The sequence below is a fragment of the Pseudopipra pipra genome, chromosome Z (genome assembly GCF_036250125.1).
Source record: "Pseudopipra pipra isolate bDixPip1 chromosome Z, bDixPip1.hap1, whole genome shotgun sequence".
NCBI classification, from domain to species: Eukaryota; Metazoa; Chordata; class Aves; order Passeriformes; family Pipridae; genus Pseudopipra; species Pseudopipra pipra.
This window is the reverse complement of record NC_087581.1, coordinates 45638837-45665375: the sequence shown is the minus strand read 5'-3', so window position 1 is coordinate 45665375 and position 26539 is coordinate 45638837. Positions and strand designations below refer to the sequence as shown.

Genomic DNA, 26539 nt, shown 5'->3' with positions numbered 1-26539 from the left:
CATGTTGACACTTCAGATAGTAGAGAGATTTGCTATTCCAGCTCATTTTCTAAATTGTTACCTGTTTAAACCTTTGTGTTCAACCACACAAGCAGTCTTCCAGAGAAGTGGCATCATCACTGCATCTGAAAAACCACGTCTTAAATTATTCCCCTGATATTCCAGGGTTGTAAATGCAATTGCAAGTTTTGGACAGAAAGCGTTACCATTTCTACTTCTTTGTGTTAAGAGTCTTTAATTCAGTGTCCTCTATCTTTTAGCAAGTAGTGTAACATTTCAATGGCAAAAATCTCTGAGTCTTCTCAATAGTAGCATTCAGTATATTCGGTACAGTATTACAGCCATTTCAGTAGCAAATAAGAGGAGTTCTTGCTTGTTATCAGTTATGCTACTGGTATTTGCATGCCTGGTTTTCCAACTTTTTATTATCACTTGGCAAAACTTTCCTGAGAAAGCTGCACAGGTTGAACTGCCTATGTAAAAATTTTTCATCTAATTTAGATGCATTCTACAAATTTAAGAATAATAATCTGTGCTTGCAGCTATCACGGCAAGATGTTGTTGGATTCACAAAGAGGGTATGCAATATAAAAGCAACACCATTAACCTTCTGTTCACATCCAGTAAAAATAGAAGAGTCTAGCTTCCAAGTCACTTTAATATTGCTGTATCTGACAGCCTAGATGTGAAAATGCAGCTAAAAAACCATAATTTGCAATAATAAATGTCGCGTGGGTCTTTATATAATAAAGAAATGGACTCAGCTCTCCGATGAGATGGCAATCAAAGAGGTTTATTCAAACTCAGTGCTCCCTCTTATCCCCTAACACCATGTGACCTTGTGGCCAATGGAGTTGTCTATTTAGGCGTATGTCCCCTTGGGCTTCCCTGCCCTCGGTATGTCCCCTGCATCCCTGGGACACGCCTCCTACAAATAAAGCCAGAAAGGCCTTATGCGTTGTGATCATAGCCATTTCATAATAACAAGTTAGTTCTGGTTTGAAGGAAGTTGGGAGCATTTGGCACATCCATTCAGTGTGCTGCAAATATCTCTGTCATTTTCTGTGTTGGAAACATGGTGTGTTGGGATGGCTAGTTATATTTTTCTCTCCAAATTAAGTCTGATGTAATATATTTCAAACTGTGGAACTGGAACATGCTGCTCCTCAAATAAATGAGATGCTGACAGTGTTGTTCTTTAGCATGAAGGTTTTCTTGGCTTCTTCTAAGTTTAGACCACATTTGTTACCTCTCACATCTCCCATTCTTTTAAGATGATGCAGCCTCCATTGCGGACTTTGCTGCATGCAATGTAAAACTGCTTATGTGCTGACATTCTCAGCTGTGCTGGAGATTACAGGTCATTATGTAAGTGCTGTGTGGAGAATAAGTCTACTTTTCCTTATCCTAAAGGGCAGACATTGTGGGAGTTTTTTTGTGAGAAGACTCAGATCACTTTTCAGAGGACTCCTTCAATTTGATATTCACATCAGTCGGTAGTAAGTATATATTGTAAATGTTCACCTATTTCAGCCAGACCTTTGTGATTTTAGGATTCTTTAGCTGAAGATTGACAAGATGGTCTGAAGTGGTTTCAAAAGAGATATGTGGTCTTGTAATTCCAGATACCTGCAGGAATTTCTAGGGATTCAGATGTGGCTACTCCTAACTTTAAGGGCTGTAGGGTAAGTAAACTGCAAACCCCTCCAATTCATTTTAGCCACCTCATAAACTTAATTCTCACTATTCATGCTGTTTTTCTGTGTGCTTCACAGTGAATTTAATTCTGCTACTCTCCTTTAAGAATGCTAAAAGAAATCACAGTATAAAACCGATGTAGGGTTTTCCCAAGGAACACTTTTTAGTCAGAAACTAGTATTTTTTCCATCTTATCATTCTATTATCATTAGATTCAGGATATATTTCAAGATTATATGTGGAAGTAATTCTTAATACAATTAGTATTAGTTATCTAATAAACATTCTTATACAGTTATTAATTTACAGGTAAACAAGGTAACAGAAGTGCCACACTTAGGGGAAGTTGGTTTCCAATGAGCCACTAGTGTTAGAAGAAAGGATGCTAGACTGTGAATTTTAAGAAAAGTTCCTCCTGTACACATCAATAAAATACCACCCCTATTCCAGTACACAAAGCTCTTACTTCTCTGTCAGCCTGTCTGGTACCAGAAAGCCAACTATACAGAACTTGGAAAGCTATCTGATGATTTTGCAGATTCAATTTAGTCTTCTCTTTCTTAAAGTATCCCACTTTTAAAAAGCAGAACTCTTATAACTCTGCAGAACCACATGTATATTGACATGTATTGCAAACCTGATATTTTTTATTGCCTTTGTAAATAATATCTATTAATATTAAGCTCTTATACAGTGGAGCCTAATTTTTTTTTTGTCAGTGCAAGTTAGAATATTGTCTATTGCAGATGACAAGCCACATCTGTTCCTTAGCTGGGAATACACAGGGATGCTTTAGGGTTGCAGAGAAGAACGGACAATATAACAAACAAATGTGCATATGTAGCATAACTGTGGGAGGCATTCTGGCTCAAATGGCTAGGTCAGGGATCCAAATTTGCAAATTTTCCTATATCTAGATGAATATTCAAAGGAGATACTTGTCTCATGTGTACTTTCCTGGGATTGAAGTTTCAAAATATGTAAAATCTAAAAATGTATAAAAATACTGGGGTGTCCCCGCTTCATTTTGTCTTGTGGCTGTTGAAAACAATGAAACATGAAAAATTATGTGAGCTGGGTTGGAAATAGCAGCCTGTTGTATGGCTCTCGAGAAGGTTTTAATTTAATATTGAGATATTACTGAAAACTCTGTTCTATGACAATTTGTTTTAGCCAGCAGGGTGGTGATGGAGCAGTATAGTAAATAGCACATATATTAGAAAATGAATGTAAACTAAAATAAATTTATACATGTATTATACTTGTATGTATTTACCATGAGACTCTACTCTTCAGTCTCACAAACATGCCTTGGCTATCATGTATACCCTAACTTTAGCTGGTGTGTCACGGATTCCTGAGATTTGCAGTTGTTCACCAACTATCCAATTTGGGTAGAATGTTTGTTATAGGTTACTGAAGGTCTACATCTGGGATGATGACAGAAACTGATGATGGGATATATAATGGATAATTCTTAGTTATCTTCTAGTAGGGTGAGTTGGGTTTTTCCACTGTAGGTAAAAATGACAAAATGTGGTTAACTCTGGTGCCAAAAGGAGCCCACCCAGAAAGGCCTAGGGGTCATCACTTACCTTTGTTGTTCTATTTGACAGTCTGCTTGAGTTGTGGGGAAAAAGCTAATTCTCTATTTCACTAAAAGGTGGATGACTCATTCAAGTGGCATTCTCTAATGTTCCTACTGAACACAGTTGATCCTGACTTGTGGGGGCATGACTAACACCTAAAAGTGGGCTACTACATATCAGCCTGGTATCAGCTGCCTAGATGGCTGATCTGCTTCATTCTACAGAGTATGCATAATTTAAAATTGTCCCCTTGCATGGTGACATCCTTTAGTTCTCTTTAATTGTTTGTTTGGAACTCTGTCTGCCGCGGTCCGAAGAGGGGATGGGACCATAGCACAGCACGGGTCCGGGACACGAGGGAGGGTGCAAGTAGAATCCTTTATTCACATGTGCACATGGTCTTTTATCAGCTCGGGAGGTGAAAGGGCCAGAACACAGGGCAGAGCATGAGACAGACAAGTGGGGAGACAAACCAGGATAGGGACACAGGCAAAAGGGGGAGGTGCAGGGGAAGCGGGGAGCAGGCAAACTCATGGCAAGCCTGGGCATGTCCAGGCTTGTGCACTGTGTAGTGTGAATACAATGAAACCACATAATAACAGTAAAGTCCATATAATAACTGTAAGGTCCATATAATAAAATCCTGTCAATTGCTGTATGTTTTTCTCCACGCCTGGAACTGTTCCCATCACATCTGTCATCAGTATTACAGCTGATACCACGCTTTTTTTTGCCTTCTTCAGGTTTTCCTCATTCTTAACTGCTATTTCTTGGCTTTCTTTTTCAACAGTTTTATACTTGGCACCAGCCTCTCATAACAGATCAGATCAACAATATGATCAAGCTATTGAGGAGATGTGAGTTAGCACCATCAGGTGCCTGCTCTTTTTGCCACAAAAACTCTCCTTCTGAAAATTTTTTAGGAGAATGAGAGCAATCCTTAACTCCTAACAAATGTGGTTTAAAACCAGTAAGCCATAGTTACTCCATGATGAGAGCATAAAAGTCTCTGCTCAACAATATCAGTACACTTGTACCCATAGCACAAATGTATATAAATGGATACAAATACAAGGTATGATATATTTTAAAGGTGAGAACAAAGCACAAAGATTTTAAAAGAGAGACTGTTATATTTACATTTATCCTCCTATTCCCTGGAAGTCTTACCATCTTCAGATCTCCCAGCAGGTCGTTATAAGAGCTACTACAGCAGCCAACCTCTCCTCCTTTAAAAAATAAAAAAATATTTCAGTAGTCTTTCTATTCTATTGTATCACTATCCTTGTCCTTTCGTAAGATTTTCTGTTAGCTCTTTATTTCTAATGAGATGTTAAGACGTTATTTTGGTTTCTTTTTCCTTTTCTTTTTTCCCTGCTTCTTTCAAGCTCCGTGTCTATTTGTCATTAGACTAAGCCTGTATGTTCAAAAAGAAAACACTGTGGTACCAAATTAATGATATTCAGAAATTATTCCAGGGCAGTTCTATTTCTGTTAGATTCATGACTGGTTATTTCTGAGTTCATCTTTTTAGACTCATAAATAAGCAATGGTACTTCTCTATGATTGATCTATAACTTAGCAAACTGTATCTGCTAATGTTTTTGTAGGCACCTAGCTAGTAATTAGTCCTAGGAAAAAAATTGAAAGAAAAGAGAGAGCAATACCTTATTTGTGGTATGAAACATTCATTAGTTTTCTCAAAGGCTTACTGCATAATTCATGTCAATATTTGCATCACATGATGAACAGAGATACTGCAAAGCTAATGGTTGTTATGATGGTACACTTACTTCTCTGTATGCAGATTACGGTTTAATTCAATTGATGTCTTCTGATTATAATGTTTGAAAGATTTTCATTTCAACTAGGTTTTGTCATTTTTCTGATTTTCTGATTCCTGTGGTATCAAATCTTTCTGTCTTGACTTTTCTGTTTTCAGTAGCTTCAGGCCTTCATGAAGATTAAAATCCTATGAATATTTCCATAGTCTTGGATGTTTTGAAAATAGAGTCTTTTCTGTGAAATAATTCTGGGGTTTAATATGACGTTTTGTCCAGATTTTAACTAACCTATCAACAATGTTAGTAGACCTGATACTTCAGCCTTAACTTACCTTCCCTTAAAGCCTGATACTTCCCTTAAAATTATCTTCTTTATTGGCATGCTAATACCATTAGTCAGAAACTTGTCTTTCATTTTGGACATATATATCTACTGAAGTTTTTTCTATGTTTTTATGGGTTTGCATTCTTTTCGCATCAAACATACTATTCAGGATTAAGCATTTCAATAAATATACCAGAAACAGGACAAATGGACTGGGTAATAAATTTCAGAATATGGAAAGTTATATATATATATGCACAAAATTATGGGCTCTAAATTAGCTATTACTGAGAAAATTGCTTGCATTTCTCTGAAAATGTCAGATCCAGTGCTCAGCGGCAGACAGGAATAAAATCACAGCACTGGATTTTATTGTTAGAAGGAGAGACAAGAAAAACGAAACCAACACTCCAGACATACCAGAAAATACTGTTGAGAATTTGCACAAAAACCCAGTAATCTCTGTCTTGAATGTTATCTTAAATTCTAATTATTTCATCTTTAAAAGGAGACAGTAGAACTACTAAAACTAATGGATGCCTAACGGGGATGATTAGAGTGGCTTCCATGTGAGGAAAGAGTAAAAAGCTGGGATTCCTCAACACAGAGTAGAAAATGAAGAAGTAACTTCACAAAGTTCTGGAAAACCCTAAGCCATTTATTATTGAAAGTCAGAGGAGTAAAGCTGGTTAGGGATTTTTTTATAAAGATCCCTAGTAGTGCTCTTCTGAAAAATAATATATTGACCACTGTTTGTTACACTACATACACTCCAAATCTGACCAATCTGATAAATTATTATGCAGAATTGTTTCCACAAGATGTAAAACATGTATTCCACTTCCTAGACCACTGTATGACTATTCTTATCAATAGCACCAATTTATGCAGAATAATGCAGAATAATTCTCAGGCAAGAGAATTAGTGGTTTTAGGAAAATAGGTGCAATTCAGATACATAAATAAAAATTTATAAATAAACATAATGTCCCTTTTATATAAAAAGAAAGAGTGCATGTTGTCTCTTTGCATCACTACTAAAATACATTCTAATGACTCAATAGGAGAATCACTAAAAAAACTTTCTTGTTACTTAGGAATAAAGAGTTACAGATGGTTTTAACATGCATGATATAGTATAATGTAATCACAGAATCATAGAATGGCCTGGGTTGGAAGGGACTCTAAATGACCACCAAGTTCTAACCCTCCTGCCATCAGCAAGGACACTATCCATTACATCAGGTTGCTCAGAGACCCATACAACCTGGCCTTGAACCCTTCCAGGGTATCTACAACTTCTCTGGGCAACCTATTCCAATGCCTCATCACCCTCTCATTCTGTTGGCAAAAACTTAAGAAAAGTTGTGTAGAGTAATCAACTTATATATCATGTCAGTCAAGCTCATCCAACTAATTGCCCACTGTAATTTGGAATGAGCACACAGAAAGTTTCCAGATCAGAGGTATGAGTCCAGGTACGTCTGAATCTTTGGTGTAAAGAAAATAAAATACCTGAAAAATACAGAGAAAAAAGATTTGTGGTTATTTTTAAAGCCTGAATGGAAAGAAGACGTGACTCCTTTTTTTTTTTTTTTCCACTCCTGTTTCTGATTATTCATAATTTTAAACTTGGAAACTTGGAAACCATCATCTGAAAAACTAGAAAATGTTTTTCTTGTGTCCTCAGAGACCCCCAAAGTCTTAATAAGTAGCTTAACTTATGTTAATTTTGACAGCAGAGGCAGTTTATACTCGAACACAGGATTTCTTCCCTGTTCTTTGCCTTGGCATGAATGTCTTCCCTTAGCTTGTCTGTGGGTCATAAGCCAGGGCACCCATTCTCTTTATTCCTCTTTGGACTGAAATCCATGCATGCTTCCATTCTTTAACTAGTGTGTCTGGTGTGTAAACAGGGATAACTAAGTAACTGAATTTATTCACCTGATACAGATATCTGGTCATCTCAAGATGAGACAGCAAGAGACCCTTGGGAAAGCAAATTATATGGAAGAGGCTGCAGTCTTCCCAGGATATTCACGAGCCTTCCCAAAACAGTCATCAGATTTGTGTCCTGGTCTCTTTCCCCGTGTGGGTGCTTGGGAAGAACAGTGGTGTAGAGTGGGCCAAAAGCCAAACTGTTTTGGCAGCAGCAGATTATCATATAATGAAAAGAAATCCATATGGCTTTTTATATATTTTAGCTGGAATGTAGCCATGATGTGATAAAACAGGAATACATGGTACTGGCACACTGTAAGAGCATACTCCTACTCTGTTTGCCAAGGTCATTGATGAAAATAGTTAAATACCATCAGCTTTAAAACCAATATTTGGAAGATTCCCTATTTGGTTTTTTCCAGAAAACTAGTTCTTCTTTCATCAGAGCTCCTTGCCATCTCCCTTTCACGCAGTTCTTCAATAATTTTTTTAAGTTTCATGTATTAATTCCCCATGCTCACTAACATTGTGTACTTTCAGGCTGTTTGATGTCATCAATCATGTATGCTTATACACCTATATTTATTTTTCTGTCCCCAAATGATGAGAAAAGCTTCTTTGTTGTATGTTAAACCACCAAGACTCCTATGATGCCTAAGCACACATGTCAAGGGATTTAACTAAACTTAATATGACCCGTTAGTAATAGCTAAGAAAACCTAACAAGTCAAGTAAAAAATAAAAAAGAAAAAAATGGTACCCCCCCCTTATTTAAATTAGAGGAAATTCACATAATATAGTTCATTATAGTTAATGAAATTGTCTGCTTGACAAAATGTAGTCAAGATTAGGGACTGGGAAATCGAAAGCTCAATGCTCAGAACATTTGAATAATTTTGTGGGTAAACTTGAGTGAACAGAATGGAATCTCTTCCATCCTTCTGCTGGCATATGATGCTCTGCTCTGTCTTGGGGCACAAAAGAAAGCTGGCACTGGAAAGAGAGGTGGATTCCAGTGAAATTCCACTTCATCCAGTGAAATAAAATCCGTGGCATCTGAACATGAAAAAAAAAATGGTATGAATGACTGAATTGATCCTACTAGGCTTGAAGGGATTTGGATAGTACAGATCTGGGGTAAAGATCCATTCAAAATTAGTACAATAGGTATAAAAATTTATGCTATTGCTTAGTTACTGTTATAGCTTGTTATAGCTCTGCAACTGGTCAGCAATCTATGTTTGGGCTGTAGACGAGAATCTGCAGCCTCTGTGCAGTTGATTTGATAATAAGCACTTGATACTGTTTATATGATTCCATGCACCTTTATCCATTTATTTAGATTTACAACCCTGGATGACTTAATATGATTTTTGTGTTTGATAACCCTTTTACTAAAGGTTTGTTGAAAATCTGTGGAAGGTAAATGCAAAAGCTTTAACTATATTCTGAATAAGTATATAGTTCTAAGCTGTGCTTTATAGAGCAAAATTCCCTTGAAAAAACATAAATCTTGAACTAGGGCACTGACAAAAGGTGAATTTCACTACGTACCACCAAAAGGCCTGGAGGTGAAGTTCAGATACATTTCAAGTAATTGTATGGCACAGGTATTGTGTTACTTGGTTAAAATATAACTCCTGTAGCAAATAAACAGATCACAGGTCTTTACATCTATCCTTTTTGTGTGCCTTCTACAGAGAAATAATCCTTTGTTGTTGGTTTTCTATCCCTTTTTGCCAGAAGCTCAGAGCTTCCAACCTAAGTGGTATGTTTTAAGTTACTGTAACGCAGCAAATGGAACACAATTCCTACAACCAGAAAGGAAAAATTTTGTATTGATGGAGATGTTTGAGTTTTTTTATTCACAGGAAACAGAGTAGAGGTCTGCATGTTATAAATAAATTGACTTCTCTGTACTGCTAAGGAGAAGCAGAACAGCTGCTATGAGTGTTTTGAAAGTATCATCAATTGATAAATGTGCAACACCATGACTTCAACAAAATTAACTTTAATTTTTCCATCACAAAAAAAGAACAAGTTCAAGACTGGTTATACATTAAACAATCAATTAATGGAGACTAATTCAAGAAAGGGAGACCTTGTAAATGAAAGTCATACCAAAAAGGAAACAGATTAGTCTTTATATTAAGGTTTCTGTTCAATGTAGTTCAAATTTTTGTCATTCATTTAATAAAGAACTGCAATTCCCAGTCTGAAATCCATGGAATAATGGAGGGCTTCATGTTAAACATTAAACACAAAAAATACCATTTTCTGTGCACATATGTATAAATACATAGAGATGTAGTTATAAGCAACACCATGTCAGTTATAAGCAACACCAAATTTTGCTGGTGGTTGTGCAGTATGTGCTTAAAACAATGCCTTGAAAATGAGGGGTTCTTCTGTACATGAATGGAAGTCTTCAAATTAGTGTGCAAGTTGTTGGCAAAATCTAAACTGAATGTTTTGTAGGAGGAATGTGTAGGAGGCTGGTTACATCTTAGCTTACAGAAAGAGCGATCATTTTTTATTAAGAGTTAGACAAACTGTATTTCTTCTAAAGTTTGAACAGAAAAGCAGTTTATATTCTGCTCCAATTCATTCTGCTGTAATTTTAAAATGGTTAGAGTCCTAACTCTAAAAATTTACCAATATTTTGTGCAGGAAGGCAAAAAAACTATTTTAAAAGCAGAGATGTTTTACATTAAATAATGTGCTTGCGCAAAAAAAAATAGGTTTTTACAGACAAACTTGATGAAAAAAACCTAAGTATTTCTCATGGACTATTTTATAAGATCAAATATGTTGCCTGATAAAGACACGTGAACCTAATTTTATCTATTTTGTGTAAAGGAGTTCCCTTAGCAGAGAGAGTAAGTGGCTTTCTAACCCCCAAAATAAGTGTGATTTAAAAAGATATCATGGTATACTCAATGATATTTCACTGATTTTATCTTGACATTTAAGCAATAATCTGAAATCTACAGACAAGTTTCACAGATATCACAGAATATTCTGAGTTGAAAGGGATCCAGAAGGATCACTGAGTTCCACTCTTGCATGAATAGCCCATACAGGGATTGAACCCACAACCTTGGTGTTATTAACATCATGCTCTTACCAATTGAGCTAATCTAATTTACTAGTCTCATAATTTAAAAAGGAGATAATCTTCCCTGGATCTCTGTTAATGAAATAACTAATTCTATCTTCTTATTTCTACAAGCATTTGAAATACAGAAATACAATGAAAAACTTCTTGAGGAAGAATATTTCTTCCCACTGATTCAGCAATCTAGATAACACATAATTCTTTTCCTATCTCTCAGCTTCTAGTCTGGGGAGAAGTACATAATTTATATTTATTTTTATTTAATCATGGTTGTTTAACATGTTTATTAAAAGCTGTTTGTTTTTATTATATATCCAAAACCAAAGAACAAGAGACCAAAGAGACCATGCTCTGCAGAGAAATATGTTGGAAGACATGAAGAGATACAACACAATCTACTGATTCAGGTAAAGCACCAGCTTGATGCAATGCATAATTCTAAAGTGATCAAATATTCTTTCTGTGAAGTCTTTCTAACAAAGGACAAGGAGACTAACTCTTCCAAGTCTTACATTTGCATTGCTTTGGGGAAGGGAATTAGGCAGCTGAAAAGACTGAACCTACTGAGCACAGTGCTGCTATGCAAACCTTCCCTACTTCACCTGAGGGAACTCCTAGAAATGCAGTTGCTCATTACAGTATTTGCAGGCCACACATGGCTTGAAAACCAGTGCTGCTGGCTGGGAGGAGGTTAATGTAATAACTGGTATTGCTAAAGGTGATGGAAAGAGGAGACAGAAAGTTATGCCCGTGCAGGGAGTCAGTGAGCAGTGCAGCAGACACTGGGGGTTTGTCTGAAGCTTTGGCTCTGCTGTGTCTCTTCCACTCTCACAAGCAGTTCACCCCTCCCTTCTAACCTCGCACTCAGTCAGCTGGAAGGAAGAAGGCTGGCTCTGCTGTGGTTGCTTTCCTATCTGAGGGCTATGAAAGGGCCCTGCATGTGGAACTAAGGGTCTTCATTGGGATCCCAGTGACAATGAGAATAAATCATTGTGGACAGCACTCAACACAGAGAAAGAGATATGGAGGCAACAGCCATCAAAGGCAAGACCAGAGTGTTGCCACAGTCTTTCCCCTGGCATATTTTCTCTCCATGAATCTACTGACGTGGCTACTGATGTCCTAAGTGAGATACTTTGATGCTGCACCCTGCAGGGAGGAAGCCTGGGACATTTCTGAAACCTTTAGCGCACACCACTAAAACTGTAGCACCAACCTGAAGTTGGTATCTTGTTCTTCACTACCCATTTTGAAGTTACAGGGTCTCCACCACAACAAGGAGACTGGCTGCATCCACAGCTGGGCAGTTTGAGTACAGGAATTTTCATCCTGGCTTCAAACAGGGAGCTTGGCCCACAGAGGATAAAGCACTAGAAACACTGTGTGCTGCTTAATCCCACAGGGCAATGAATTAATGGAGCTAAGAAAACTGCCAGAATGAAAAGCTGAAGTGGGCAATAACCAAAAAATGTATGGAGGGAGGGAGGGTGGAAAGCTTTTACTGGTGAGGCACTCTATATCTGCAAGAATCACAAGACATTTTGATTATCAACCATATCTTTACCAAATGGCTAACTCTGGCACACTTGATGGGCACAGCAGTTAAACAGGAAGCTAGCTGAAGCCACAGAAAAAGTTTAAGGACTATTTTTATATTTTATGTAGCAGCAAAGTCTTTGAGGGTGTTATATTTAAAATTAATGAAACTACAAAAAACTAGTGATTTTATTTAAGAATTAAAAACCGATCAGTAACGTAGAAAGAGGACCAGACTTTGATTCAGTCTGGAACAAAAGAACTGGGGGAAGAGAAAAGGAGTGAAAGAAAAAGCAAAGAAGTTGGGCAGGCATCAGAAACAGTCCAGACCAGAACGTGTGGGCACAACTCCAAAGCAACAAGAATGGTTTAAAAAAATAAACATGAAATATCTCATGCGAATGAAACTAATTTAAAAAGACAGAGCTCTAACAACTGCTCAGGAGGATACTGGAGCCAAGACAATGATCAGCATGTATCTAAATTTTGTAAGAAATATAATGTTGCAGGAGTTTGTAAAAACTCCTCTATGCACAAAACTGAGAAAAGTGCCAATAGCACCACAATCATACTGTCCATAAGAGCATGAAAGGAAATAGATTATCAAATTATTTTTAAACTTCAGACCGATGTACAAAAGAGTGTGCTGCCAGAAGTGGTTCTTATTAGTATTAACAACGAAAATGGGTATTGCACAGCTAGTTCTATAAAAGAAAGCATACCTAGGAAAAAAATCCCCCCCAAAAGAAGAAAGCCTAGGAGTAGCACAGAGTACAGTTGTTGCCATCATAATGCTTTTGCTCCAGCAAATATCCCTTGGAGTAATATGCTTCATAAGAAGTGTGCCTAGTCTAGCTGTTCAGCACAGTAATCTGAGAATGCTACTCTGAACTGTGAACATTAAAGGAAAACCTTAACACAGAATAAAAGAAGCAGAAGAAGTTAGTTGAGGAAGCAGCTGTGGTCAGGAACAATGCTAGGAAGAACAATTTCAGTTGTCTACAGATTACTCTAAAGGGAATATTAGCATAATCCTCTTTTCAGGAGTGTGAAAACTGCAGCTCAAAACTGCAGATCATTTGTCTGTGTGTGAGGCAAACAACAGAAATGAAGCATCTTAAATACAGAGGAACTCTCTGAGTACAAGAGGCTTTAAGTCTATCTGGGAGGCAAGCATTCCCCAAATGGAACAAGAATCTCAAACTGTTATTGCCAGCAGGGGACTTGGAGACTGGCACTCTCACAGTTCTCTATTCCTTTCCCTAGAGAAAATGGAAAGGGTTTGTTATTGTTTGTTTTTCCATCTTTATAAGCTGACAGAGATTCTTAAAATCAATGAGAACAATAACATTCAATATATAAGTAATTTCCAATCACTTCATTTAAAGCCCATTTCCATCTCTGAAAATTCTTAGTCCATGGTGTGTCATTTATTGTCAATATTATAACAAAATATAAGAAAGGGGACAAGACACCTGAGAGCAGCTGCAGCCCTTCTTGCATATAAGAGTAATATGTGGATAAAAGTCCAAACATAATACTGGTTGACTTATTTAGTAAAGATCAAACAAAAGCATAGGACTGAGGTCTCAAAGGTTCTGCTCTGGGAGAGACCACGAAGAAAGCATTATACTTTTTAGCACTGGGAAGCTGTAAAAGTATATTGCTGGGCTATATTGCAAGCTGGAGAGGAGAAGATGGTGTGTTTAATTTTTTTACTATTATTTCATTTTGATAAAAGGACAAAGGTTCAGTACGTGTTATGGAATAATTTGCGGAAAAGGATAAATGAAAGTCCTCAGAGATGGGAAATTCTGAGAAAGTCTAAGATTGTTTTATTTGAACCTTAGATTAACAGCGTTGAGTTTTTTGAACTTTGTTATAGCTAAACAACCCAAGTCAAGTGAAAGCCCACATCAGTGCCACAGGAAAGAAATTGTCTTCTATAGTAAAGCAAATACAAATTTATTTAGATTTAGTGTTTCACATTTCTGTGTGAAAATACTCCCATGCCTGAGACGATACCAGTTACTGGGAGAAGATGAAGCATAACTCACTGTCTACACAGCTCATCACATCAAAGATCCAGTTTGTCTGCCCAGCAGTGGTTCACACCTATGTCTTACTCCAGCTACCAAATGTTTTGAAACTCAGAAAGAGTAGACATCAGTGACCAGTGTGTAGTATCTGATTTCTTCTGAAAATAGAAAAAAGCTTATTTTTTCATCAAATTACTTTCAGAAGTATCTATAGAACTAAAGGAATCCTAGCCAATAATCTGGAATCATGTGGAAGCAGGACACAGAGTCAAATTTTTCTTTTGTGTTGAGGAACACAACCATTTCAATGAAATAAGGCACATATTACTCTGGACTAAAAATACACTGTACCTGAATCTATGCAGCCAGAATTAGGGTGACTGGCACACTTTGGGATACATATATATGTACGTATCTGTGCTAGCACTAAAATGGGTAATTTTGGAAGCAATACAGGGGAGAAAGTAGCCTCATAGATTTCAGGGTGAAGAGAGTCACATCTTGAGCATGTCACTCAAATCACTGACAGGTTTGCACTGAAGGGAAAAACCTCATAACACAACCAGGTAGATTAGGGCTTGTATGAGCATGCCTCCATGTCCTTCAATCACATCTTCAAATCCAGCGTGGGCATAGGATAAATGGATAATGGTATAAAAGCATTAAATGAAAACACCTGGTTCAAGACAAAGGAAATAGTAAAAAAATCCTGAACAAACAAAAGCAGTAGGGTGATGCAAGAAGGGATTAGGGTATGGATGTAGGCAGGATCACAAAGTGTAGTTATTTAAAAGGAAGGGGAAGGCAGAACAAAATGTTTTGAAGGCAAAAAGCTAGTGCAAACTTCAAAAAGACATGGTCAAATCAGGGTTTTGCTGTACAAGAGGGCTTTTTTTTTTTTTTAATGTGGAATTGAAGGAAACAAGTGTAGATAACCACATGAAGTCTTAGTAACGGAACCTGACCAAGCTGTGTGGTGTGAAAAACTGGATTCTTTGGACACAATCTCGTCATTCAAAATCCTTTGTCTAAAAGCCTGTGGGTTTCCACAAAATGAGATCTCTAGGACAAAAATATCTGACTTTTTACTTTACAAGAATTTCTTCCTTTATCCTAACCCAAAAGACAAGATGGGTCCAGATCTTTATTGGTGTGTAATAATGAGTATAAAAGACTAAAGTGCCCATCTCAGGCTTTTGCAACACTGTTAAAATGAAGAATTCATAGAGGCATATTATCAAACGGAGCAAGGTCAAGGGTTTAAAGCTTTCAGTAATCTGGAAAGAGTCCAAAATTTTATCCACCCCTTCCCCTGGTTGCTTGACATTTTAATGGTAAAAAAGTAATATCTAGTTTCCAGTTGAATATTCTAGAGGGAAAAAGCAGCATGCTGGTTTGATCAGAGTAATAGTAAAGCTTGTGAAGAGCACAGCTTCTTAGTGAATGTACACAATATTGTACAGAAAAGCCCAGAGAAATAAGAAGCAGTTGTATGAATCAAAAGTGGGCCAGGGTATTTTGGCAATAATTACACTTATCAATATAGGACACAAGAGTTTGAAGTGAAACCTCCTGAAGAGATCAGAATCCTATTTCTAACCTTTCTTTCAAAAGCTTGTCTATACATAATTTCAATGTGTTTCTTTCTCCATTTGAATGGATGTTAAAGAGCAAGGCTTTGAAAAACAAAATTTCTGTGAGTGGCTTAAATCCATCCATACTCATTAGATGCTCAATTAGGTGAACCAAACTTTTCATCATTTGACAGAGGTTTAATTTCATTTTCCCAGGATAAGCACTTAACCATATCCATAAAGATCTGATTTTTTTTTTTTTAAATTACTTCAAGAGCTGAAGCAAAACCTGTTAAATACTGGGAAGTTATAGGCAGACTAACATTCAACATTATTTATTTTAGATCTAAGGGTGTTTACTTGAGATATTCCTGTAGAAAAAAAAAGTTACATACTGTACTATACAATTGCTCATTGAAGTGAACCGTCATCAGTATCAGGGTAATGTAACCTTCTATTTGCATTGTGGAATGTACTTTGGTTGTACTATGATATTTTGTGAAGAATGATCTCTCTAAGAGGACGAGTCAGAGGACTCTTTCCAGTAATTTAAAATCAAAGATTAACAAATATTTGCTTTACAAAGGGGCAGAAATTCAGTTCTGCTTCCTGAAGGCAGGGGGAGATAGTTTTTTTTTTAGAAATGGAATATTTTTAATGACATCAACTGTGTTTGTATGCAGTATCAAGACTGATGAATTAAACCAAACTTTGATGAGGAAAAACCTTGCTAAACTGAAGCAGGCAGCTTACCTAATCTTCGGGGTTTCTTGCTTCCTTTGAAAGCTAAAATCAGGTTAGAAAATGAGAACCAAGCAGCTCCAAATACAGTCAGTACACTGTTCCTACCTTTTGAAGAAAGCTTCAAAATCCAACAGTCTCTCTTGTGATTGTAGAGAAGTCCTAATTGGGTCTTATTTTTCTAAATACTTGGAAAGTTTGACTACTTTACTCTATGTCCTTCTATGAAAATATAGTATGAAAGTGAGTTATCACTAATAAATTTAGATCAGCTAAAAATTTTAGAAGAAGAAGGGACAAGTCAGTTTGAAATGCCAGGTCAGTGGATAACTACTCTTCTGATGCCAAATGTACTGTGTCTGGCCAAGGTGGACTGAATTTTCCCCATAGCAGCAATCACAGTGCTGCAATTTGTATTCATAGCTGGCCACGCAAAATAATCAAGGTTTCCCTCCAGGTTAAAATGTCTGTACACTAGCTTATCCCTCTGCCATAACATCTGCTTACGGCAATGCCACACATCTTCAGCAGTCTATGGAAGACTCCTGCAGCTGATCAATAGCCAGGGCTAGATAATTTAAAATAGTTTTGGCAAACCGTTTTTGACCAATATAACCTCAATAACCTCTGAAGCAGCATGGTATTTACTTGTCTGAATTCACTGCCATTAAATGATTTGCAGTTCCTCTAAAAGAGATTTTATAATTTGCTGTCTTAAAATTAAGCTTCACCTCAGTCATTCTTATCACGATATTAATTTTCTTGCCCCAGCCACTGAGGTACTGGATGTAGTTCAGGCAACCAAGAAAAATATTATCTCTTGCCAGTTAATTTTCATAATATGATTCATTAGGCTTGTTTTCAAACTGTGTCTTGAATTGTGCTTCACAAGAGGAAAAGGGTAACATATCACAGAATCATATAATTACTTGGCTGGAAGGGGTGTTTAAAAGGACCTTTAAAAGGACATTTAAAAGTCCCAACCTACACATCATGGGCAGAACGAACTTTTGGTAGATCAGGTTGCTCAAAAACTTGTCCAGCCTGACTTTGAACATTTCCAGTGAATGGCATCAACAGCTTCTTCGGGCAACCTGTTCCAATGTCTCACTACCCTCATCATAAAACAGTTCTTCCTTTTATCTAAATCTATTCTCTTCCGATTTCAACCTTTACCCCTTGTCCTGTTGATAACTATAGATGTTGATAAAAAGCCTCTTTATGTCCTTTGTATAAGCCCCCTTAAAGTATTGAAATGGAAGCAGTAGTCCAGGTGAGATCTCCTCAGACCAGAGTAGAGAAGGAAAATCTCCTCCCTCACCCAGCTGGCCATGATTCCTTTTGTGCAACCTGAGATATAGTTGAGTTTCTGGTCTGCAAGTGCACATTGCCAGCTCACATCCTACTTTTTATCCATCAGTATACCCAAGTCCTTCCCGACAGGTCTGCTTTCAACCAGTTCATTCCCCAGCCAGGATTTCCCCCACCCAGGTGAAGCATCTTGAACTTGGCCTTTTTGGACTTCATGAGGTTCACAAGAAACCAGTCCTCCAATCTGCCAATGTCTCTCTGAATGACATCTCTTCCCTTAAGCACATCAACTGCACCACTCAACTTTTTGTCATCTGAGACCTTGCTGAGGGTGCACTCAATCCCACTGTCTGTCATCAATGAAGTTATTAAATGTTATTCATCCCACTACAGATACAGAACGGGAATGTTGGCAGGGGAATATTACTGAGGGAGTGGCTGGGCATCAATTGTTTGGTGACCACTTGCTGATGTCAAATGGCAGCAGATTTTGAATAAAATTTTTTATGTGTCCAAAGAAGAGCAACAAAGCTGTTAAAGGGTCTGGAGCACAAATCTTATAAGGAACTGCTGAAGAACTAGGGTTGTTCAGCCTGGAGAAAAGCAGTCTCAGGGGGACTTTATCACTCTACAACTACCTGAAAGGAGGTTGTAGCAAGGTGGGAGTCAGTCTTTTCTCCCAAGTCACAAGTGATAAGACAAGAGCATATATGGTCTCAAGTTGCACAAGGGGACATATAGGTTGGATAGGCAAAATTTTTTCACTGAAATGATGTCCAAAGACTGGAACAGGCTGCCCAGGGAAGAGGTGGATTCACCATTCCTGAAGGTATTCAAAAGACCCATAGGTGTGGCACATTGGGCCACAGTTTAGTGGTGGACTTGGCAGTTTTAGGTTGTTACGACCCACCCCAGAAAAAGGGGAGGGGGGTAACCCAGGTTCTCATCAATAATTCCTTTGGGGTGGATTAGAGTGAAATGACACTGAATAATCGGTGTTTGAAAACATATATAGGTAGGGTTTATTTCAACAGTTTTTCTTTAATTTTAGCATTTTGGGTGTTGTCATCCATGTTATCTATCATAGGGATAACCCCTGGGGGGAAAATGCATAAGGGAGAGAAAGGAAAGACAGGATAAGGGTAAGGGAGAGTAAGGGAAAGAAAAGCTGAGTGGACAGATGTATATAGTCACCACCCACGGGGTCCAGCGATGACACTTGGTAGTTGCAGCTTCCATGTCTGTCAGTTAAAGTGGAGGCCTCGATCCATTGAGGGTGAAGGAGGGAAGCGTCCACACTCAAAGAAGTTATGAGTTACTATATCCATGGTTAGTGCCACAGACCGTGCCTCGAGCCTCCAACATCTCCTGAGTCTGTGCTGAATTTCCGTGAGGAGCCTGGTAAAAGGGTTTTTCCTGCCTTTCGAGACTGGCGAGGGGGGGGGTGGGCTTTGATGGGCCATCAGAGGCCTAATGCAAAAGTCCTGCAGAAGCCTGCAAAAGTCCCTTGGCAATCCTCAAATGCATAAATCATTAACCGTTTCAGTCTCTGACGTAGGTTAATGGTTGGGACTTGATCTTAAAGGTCTTTACCAACTTAAATGATTCTATGATTCTATCATTCTATTTGACGTACACTGTAATCAGTCTGGGGAGATCACTGGCTTACAACGTTGCCTCTTGCCCTCCCCACCTCCTCCCAGGCTGGAAAATATTCAGTCTATTTATTACATTTGTAGCCATAGTTAACTTAATTATGTAGGGGTAATCAAGTTTCTTGCTTCAGGGTGTAAACCAACAAGGGACATGTGCATTTCATGGATGGTACCGCAAATTTGGAAACTGCATGTAAAACTCTTCCTCTTCTGTTCAGACATAGTGTTAATCACTAATTGGATCAGAAACTGACTTTTTTTGGGTGAAAAATCATTATTGCACGTACATGATATGGAAGCATGATCTATTCTACTACTGAAAAAAAGAAATGGTACCTTCATCTGTAGAATTTTGGTCTTTTATTTTACTTCAGGAGGGAAGGAAAGCTGATAAACTGAACAGCTCTAATGGTCTAGTGCTGTATAAACCTCCTACCACAATTTAATTGTTATCAACTTTAAATCTCTTATGAATGTGGAAATTCATGCTTTCCATACTAAACTGAGAAGGGACTTAGTCCATATGAGACAACACTTTTCTATCAAACACTGAATGTTTGCAGCCTTGACAGCATAGCATTGCAAAGTTAGGCACTTTTTACAGAGATCAGTTAAGGCACATACTGTCTTTTCTGGTGTAATGTGTTGTGTTTTGGGGACCTTTTCAGAATTAATGAAGAACTATCAGAACAGCGTATTCTGTAAAGAAGCTATTTCTTGAAGAAGAGTATAAGGAACCAAAACAGGGGCTTATCTATCTAAAATGATGATGATGATGATGATGATAACAACGACTTTTTGATTGTCTCAAGAGACTTTCTGATATCTCATTCTTTCTCTGTGTTCTTTGTTCTCAGACATCAACTTTTAAGGGTTTGACTTCCTAGGAACTGAGCAATATGAAGTAACATACTCATGTATCTTTCTGCTAGTAATACAATATTTCAGAAGGACGAAAATTAAAACATCTTCAAAGGAGTGAAGAGCCTGTGAAATGGCAGTGATCAGAACAGGTGGGAATGGTTAAAGTACAGTAAAAATGGGACTGAAAAATGAATTTGGGATTTTTGTGAAATCTACTAGAAGTCGCTAAACTTCTCTTTATATTGCTGTCCTCTACAAAACAGAAAGTTCACATTTATTATGTTTGTGAGTTTCAGTTAATTAGTGTTTATTGGTGTTTTCAAACACACCAATTGAAAGCATTTTGTATGCAAAAAGTGAATGTTGTTATAAAACATTTTCAGAAGTAATTTCAAGATGCATATTAAATTTGCAATGAAATACGAAATTATCTGCCTCTCTGAGATGAGAGAAGAACCCACCTTCCAGAAAAAGTAATAGAAATTATAAACTTGATGGCTGCAAGTTACCTAGCAGGTGACACTGTTATAATTATAATTTCCAAAGAAGATACCCAGTAAGATCCAGCATTCTTCCTGTTTAAAATGTAATTGCTAAGATTCTGTGTGTCAAGAGTCATTATATGGTGCCAAAAGCCTTAATGCATGTATAATTTTTAATTGAGCTTTAACTCCACTTGCCTTGGCAAGCTTTACAAAGCATTAACAAGCAGCTTAAATAAATTCAGCTGAGTGATAAAGCCAGAGCCTTAGCTCTAGTCACAGAAGACTCAGTGATAGACAAGACCTAAAGCAGCTACAGAGCTGCATTCCCAATGTCCTCCTTGAATGGGAAGCCAGAGTAAGTTTGCCAGCAAAGCTGATCCTTTGTTTGGGCAAGCAGTGTGCATTAAATGTTGAAGCAGATATGCAGACATAAAATATAGGTCCAGAGTTAGTGGTGTACACAGCAGAGATTGCTATCATGCATTGCGTTGCAGAAGTTCAGTGTTCTAGGGAGGACAGCTGCATGTACTTAAGGGGAGTCCAAATGTTGCAAAGCATAATCCAGTCTTCCTCTTTGTTGACTTACACTCTATGGTTAAAAAGAACTGTTAAAAAGAACTGTTAAAAACATCCCATCTTACTTCTGGAGGAAGAGCTGATAAGCCTTGCAAAACCTTCTTAGACTTTTAGGTTTCTTTTTAATATGCATTGCACACAAATATTAACAGGATTGCTGTAGACCCATAATTCTTTCCTCATCAAAGGCCGATCAGAATTTAATATTAATGATTTTAAAGAGGCAAGCTTTTAGGCCCAGAAGTGTGCATATAAATAAAAACAGTGCTTTTTTCAGCTCCATAGTTAATGAAAGAAAAATGACCTGTATCATCTCTGGAGATAATTAAATCTCACAACGTACTTTTTTCAAGATTTAGGTGCTAATGGAAATAATAAGAAATCACTCAACAACTACTAGTGAGCCTTTGCCCATATCCAGCAAGTTTATTAAATGTTTGTAATCTCTGTTTCTATGTCCTGCAGGAAACAAAAGCAGGGTTTTTTTGAAAACTATGAAGTTTTTTTTTAAAAAATCAGATATGTCTTGAAGAGCAAGTAATATTACTGACAAATATTAATTGTGAAAATGTTTTGATATATTGACTTATGTCCACCTCGTATGATAATTTTCAGAAATACTATTTTATATGCATGATATGTATTACCACATTGCTCAGGAAGCTTGTCCATCATCTAGAAAGAGAAGGATAAGGAGAAACTAGGGAAAAAAGTGAATCTGACCTAGAGGAGGCTACATTGGTTAAAGGATTTCCAGAGCAAGTGTAAGAACAGAGCACAGGAAGGGCCTGTTAGGTGGTGACCAGTAGTGTGGATCTTCCAATGCGTAGAGATGAGCAGAAGCTGTGGACAGAGAAACATGAAGCACTGAGAGACCCAGTCCTCATGCTGCAGAGCTTAAAAAAGGAAGGATGGGGTGAGAGCAGAAAAGTCATGGATGGTATATCATCATGGCTAGGCTTCGTGAACAAAGAATTTGGGAAAGGCTCTATCCACATTTGTAACATGGATCGTATATAACAGAAAGTTAAAGAATTGTTAAAGACTGGAGGATTATTATAAAGAAGAACTGCAGCAAAAGTTAGTGTTATGTAATTAAATAATAGCTTTTTGGGTGGATTTAGAAACAATACTCCTGATCATTTTAAAATAAGAAGATGAGGTAATGTGCAGACCAGGGGACAGACTGATCATTGACTTGAAGGCTGGCATCATCACAGATGAATTCAACAGGCTATCAGAAAAGCCAAAAGTCCAGGAAACTGAAGAACTTCACTACAGAAAACAGATTGATGGCTAAGTACATTTGATACAAGAACAAATGGAGAAAAGTGGCTTTGGGGCTGCTGCTCCGAAGAGGGAGAAGCTTCCAAGCCAAAGGTGACAAGGTGGGGAAAGAGATGAAGATGCCCAGTGCCTAAACTATTCTTGATATGAGAAAAATTGAGGTTACCTCTATGTCAGTGTATGCAGCACAGTGATCCAGGAATGACAGTTGCAAATAGGGGCAAACTGAAAGGTCATGAATGTCTCAGTTCTTCATAAACCTCAATTAGAATCATGCTAGAGATGGAGCATGCACTCCAAAAACTTGGAGTGTAGGGTATAGGACAAAATGTAGGGATGAAGAAAATGAAGAAGTCAACTGCATAGAGAAGGCATGTGGTGGCAAAAAGTACAGATGGAATAAATTCAATTTTGGGACGGTGCCACCCCAGATGATTAGTAAGAGCCACAGGAAGGTGTGCAGGGGGTGTCTAGAACCCGTTAGTGTTTGAAAAGGGAAACTGGAATGCAGGGAAGAAAAGCGACTGTGGGCTTTGAAAGCAGCAAGGATCAAAAATGAAAGAAAAAAATGAAGCAAATGGTAAGAGACTAGTGAGAAGCATGGGTGAACTGCAGGAAATATTTAAATTACCCTCTGAGAAGTATTAAAAAAATGCTATAAAGTCAGCATCTGTGGAAGTTTAACATTCTTTTCCTATTCTCATTCAGGCAGCTTATGCCTTGTTCCATGCTGCTGAAGTCATTTCTCTCCTTCCAGTGTGACAGTATGTACTCTTGCAATTGCATCTTAATCTTTCTCAGGGTTAGCTTGTAGCATGATGCTTAATAGCATGCATTTATGCAATGTAAAATTTCTTCTTGATCTGGATTTTAAGGATCCAAAGTTCTATAACACATCATAGACAAAACCCAGAGTTTCTCATTTTCTTCTTAATTCTTGTTTCTAGAGGTCTGGTTTATGAGGTATTTTTAATAGATAATTTAGAAAACTAATGTATAGTCTTGGGGACTCAGGGAAAGATAATCGTTATAGCAGGGTATCTGATAGTAACTTGCACTTCACCCAGCCAAAAAAAAAAAAGTTAAATATTTTTTTGTACATTATATTTTTCTAGAAACAAGCATAAACATATGCTTTCAAGATTGAATTTCAAGGTGTGGATTTAAATTAAGAAGTTCTATTTTCCTTTATTCTTAATTGTTTTCTCTTTTTTTTTATTCTTCTCATGGTGCATTGTAGGGGGCGTGTTTAAGGTACAGGGGATGTACCAGGGCAAGAGTGCCCGAGGGAGCATGTGCCGACACAGACAACCTTATTGGTCAAAGACGTCACATGGTTTTGAGGGATAAAACCAGCGCCAAATTTGAAATAAAATCTCTTTGTTCACCATCTCACGAGGAGAGTGTTTTTCCTTATTATATAAGGACATGTGCACCCTACAATGCATAAAATTCATCATTCCTGAGCATGAAAGAAACCAGAATTGGCTGTCCTGTACACCACATTCAGATTATTATACTGACATCACACTGTAAATGGCTACAGTAAAATAAAATAATTAAGATGTGAAGCCACATAAAATAAGTTTTCTGTTAATTGTGCCCATCTTACCTTGTATGCCAATTTTGCAATGAGTCACTGTAATTAATCGACTGTGCAATAAATGTACTGTAAGTTGAGCATGGTAATAATACTCTGGCTTTGAAAGCATTGGCAGAATGATGGTATTGTAAAAGTCAGGTTTCGTACCTTCACCTGTGGATTCTTTAAGGCAGTGGATGCCTTTGGGTGACAGAGCACAGGGCTCCAGCTGCCAGCTCAGAGCCTGATAGATGGCCAACACAGCACAGCAGAATGTTCATGAGGTTTGGCACAGTCTTGATCTGAAGGGACTACACAAGTTGTTTCTGAAGTTAGTTTATACCACATTTGCCCAGGAGTTTCTGTGGCATGCTGCTTACCATGATATTCACATACCCTTAGGTCTATACAGACAAAATGTTTTTCTTCTGTATTTAATTTCTAAATGTAGATGGGGCTGCAAGAAACAAGGCACAAAAACTCCTCTAGGGTGATGGCTGGACTATGATGTATTTATTTTTGTGAACTTGGAGCAATCTGAGATTCTGAATGGCCAAGCTCTTCTTTCTTTAGTTGTCTTTGTTATTTGGCCTCTGATATTAATACATTTTGCCTCATGCAATCACCGTTCTTAATATGTTCACATTTACAATAACCATCTAGCAATCATAATAACTGAGCCTGTAAAAGACAGGATCTTAAACTCCAGATGCCCAGTGCATAGTTCTGCTCCAGCTTTTATAGGAAGTTACACTGACATTTTGTGAGTTAAATTTCACATGCATTTTTGGCTTCAGATAGTTTTCAGTTAATGAGGCAGATCTCCAAAGTATGTTGTGTAATATTGGTCACATCACACAATAATATTTAAATCTTCACCAAAAAAGAATTGCAACTTATAAGCAGCCTGGAGCCTTGGAATTTTGTATGAAGAAACTGAATTCATTGACATAGCAAGTGAAGAAGTGAAGTCCCTTGTTTTGTACAACCATTACATGCAAACAAAAAGAGTATACAGAATATTAATTTCAAGTACTGACTTAAGACTCTGGATAGCATGGTTGTTTAATTTAATGGTAGCCCAGAAACCATCCTGAAGGGGTGTTCCAATTTTAGTTTCAAATACACCTATACAGCTATATTCACTATACAGCTTCCAGTCTATTTTACACACACACTTCTGTGTTTCTCTGAACTATATTTTTAATGAAGACTGAGGAAAAAGGGGATCTTTTAATGTACTTTACAGGATTTCATACCTATTCTGAATATCTCAAACCCACCAAATATCTCAAACCAACACCAAATCTTACACTGTTCATGTAGAAAAAGAATTATTAAAAATGTTAATTAATGGTACCATTGTGCACACTGTGATGTTTTGTCACATTGTGAATCTAATTGTTTTATATTGAATAAGCTGTATAAGAAGATTCAAATAGCACATAGTAGAAAGTCTAAAAAGTGTTACTTTTTTAATGCAAAGAGTGACACAAAGCTCACTAAGCAGAATGCATCTTTCTACTGTTTTCAATGAGGTTTAGATGAAGCTTTATGACAACAGTACATTTTGAAGCTGTGATTGTTTATTTTTCATGAAGAATGAGAGGTACATAGCAATGAATCACTCTCTTGACCGCTAGTGCTTTATTTAAATAGAGGATAATTTTGTTGTCTTTAGCAACTGATTCTTCTTCCCCCTGTCATTCAAATAAATAATTCGTTTTATTATACCAATCATAGGAAACACAGAGTAAAAACTTGGTAGTCCTGGTATTATTCTTGTTTAGGTTTTTTTGCTTACTTCATGTGCCTTTAAACATTTTTACTCAGTCTGTGATAAACTCTTGTACCTCAGACTGTATTTTCTCCACAGAAGGTGAAGAAACCTGTGAATTCTCTCTGAAAAAAAGAGAATGATTTCTTATGATCAAAACAATGAAGGATGCTTTCCTACCAAACAAACAGTGTAATCTCAAGGGCATCATCTTGTAACATCTGCATTCTATTTCTGAAATCTCTTTTGATGACATTGACAACACTGAGTGGTGTCCACCCCTCACTACTCACAAATGAGCTGCAGAAGAAGAACACTTGAGCGTCTGGGAAGCCTGCGGCTGGCAGAGTACGCTCGCCACACACTCTCTCAGCCTGCAGGCTGTAACAGAGGTGCACAAATGTCAAGGTTATCTCTGATGGCTGCCCTGCAATGTGGGCACACAGGAGTGAGGTGTGAATCAGGTCTGTAGCCACTGGTGACAGCAGGGACAGCCAATCTGTCAAGAAATGACCCACTGCACACACAGCTCTTGATTGCTAACAGCTGCCTTCATCAGAGAGCAAGGAGCGCACATATAGCAGCACCCGCAATGAAGGGCTCCTTTTCTGGGAGGGAAAGGAGCAATGTGAATGTTTCATATTTAGCAAGTGTGAA

The 26539-nt window shown here is 37.6% G+C and overlaps 1 long non-coding RNA gene across 1 annotated transcript; it reads left to right on the top strand.

Annotated features, from left to right (window-relative positions):
- The first annotated feature begins 20072 nt into the window (after positions 1–20072).
- Positions 20073–24089, top strand: LOC135407789 (uncharacterized). Its single transcript, XR_010427029.1, has 3 exons — positions 20073–20324; positions 23232–23287; positions 23764–24089. It is a non-coding gene; the product is annotated as an uncharacterized LOC135407789 (long non-coding RNA).
- The last annotated feature ends 2450 nt before the right edge of the window (positions 24090–26539 follow it).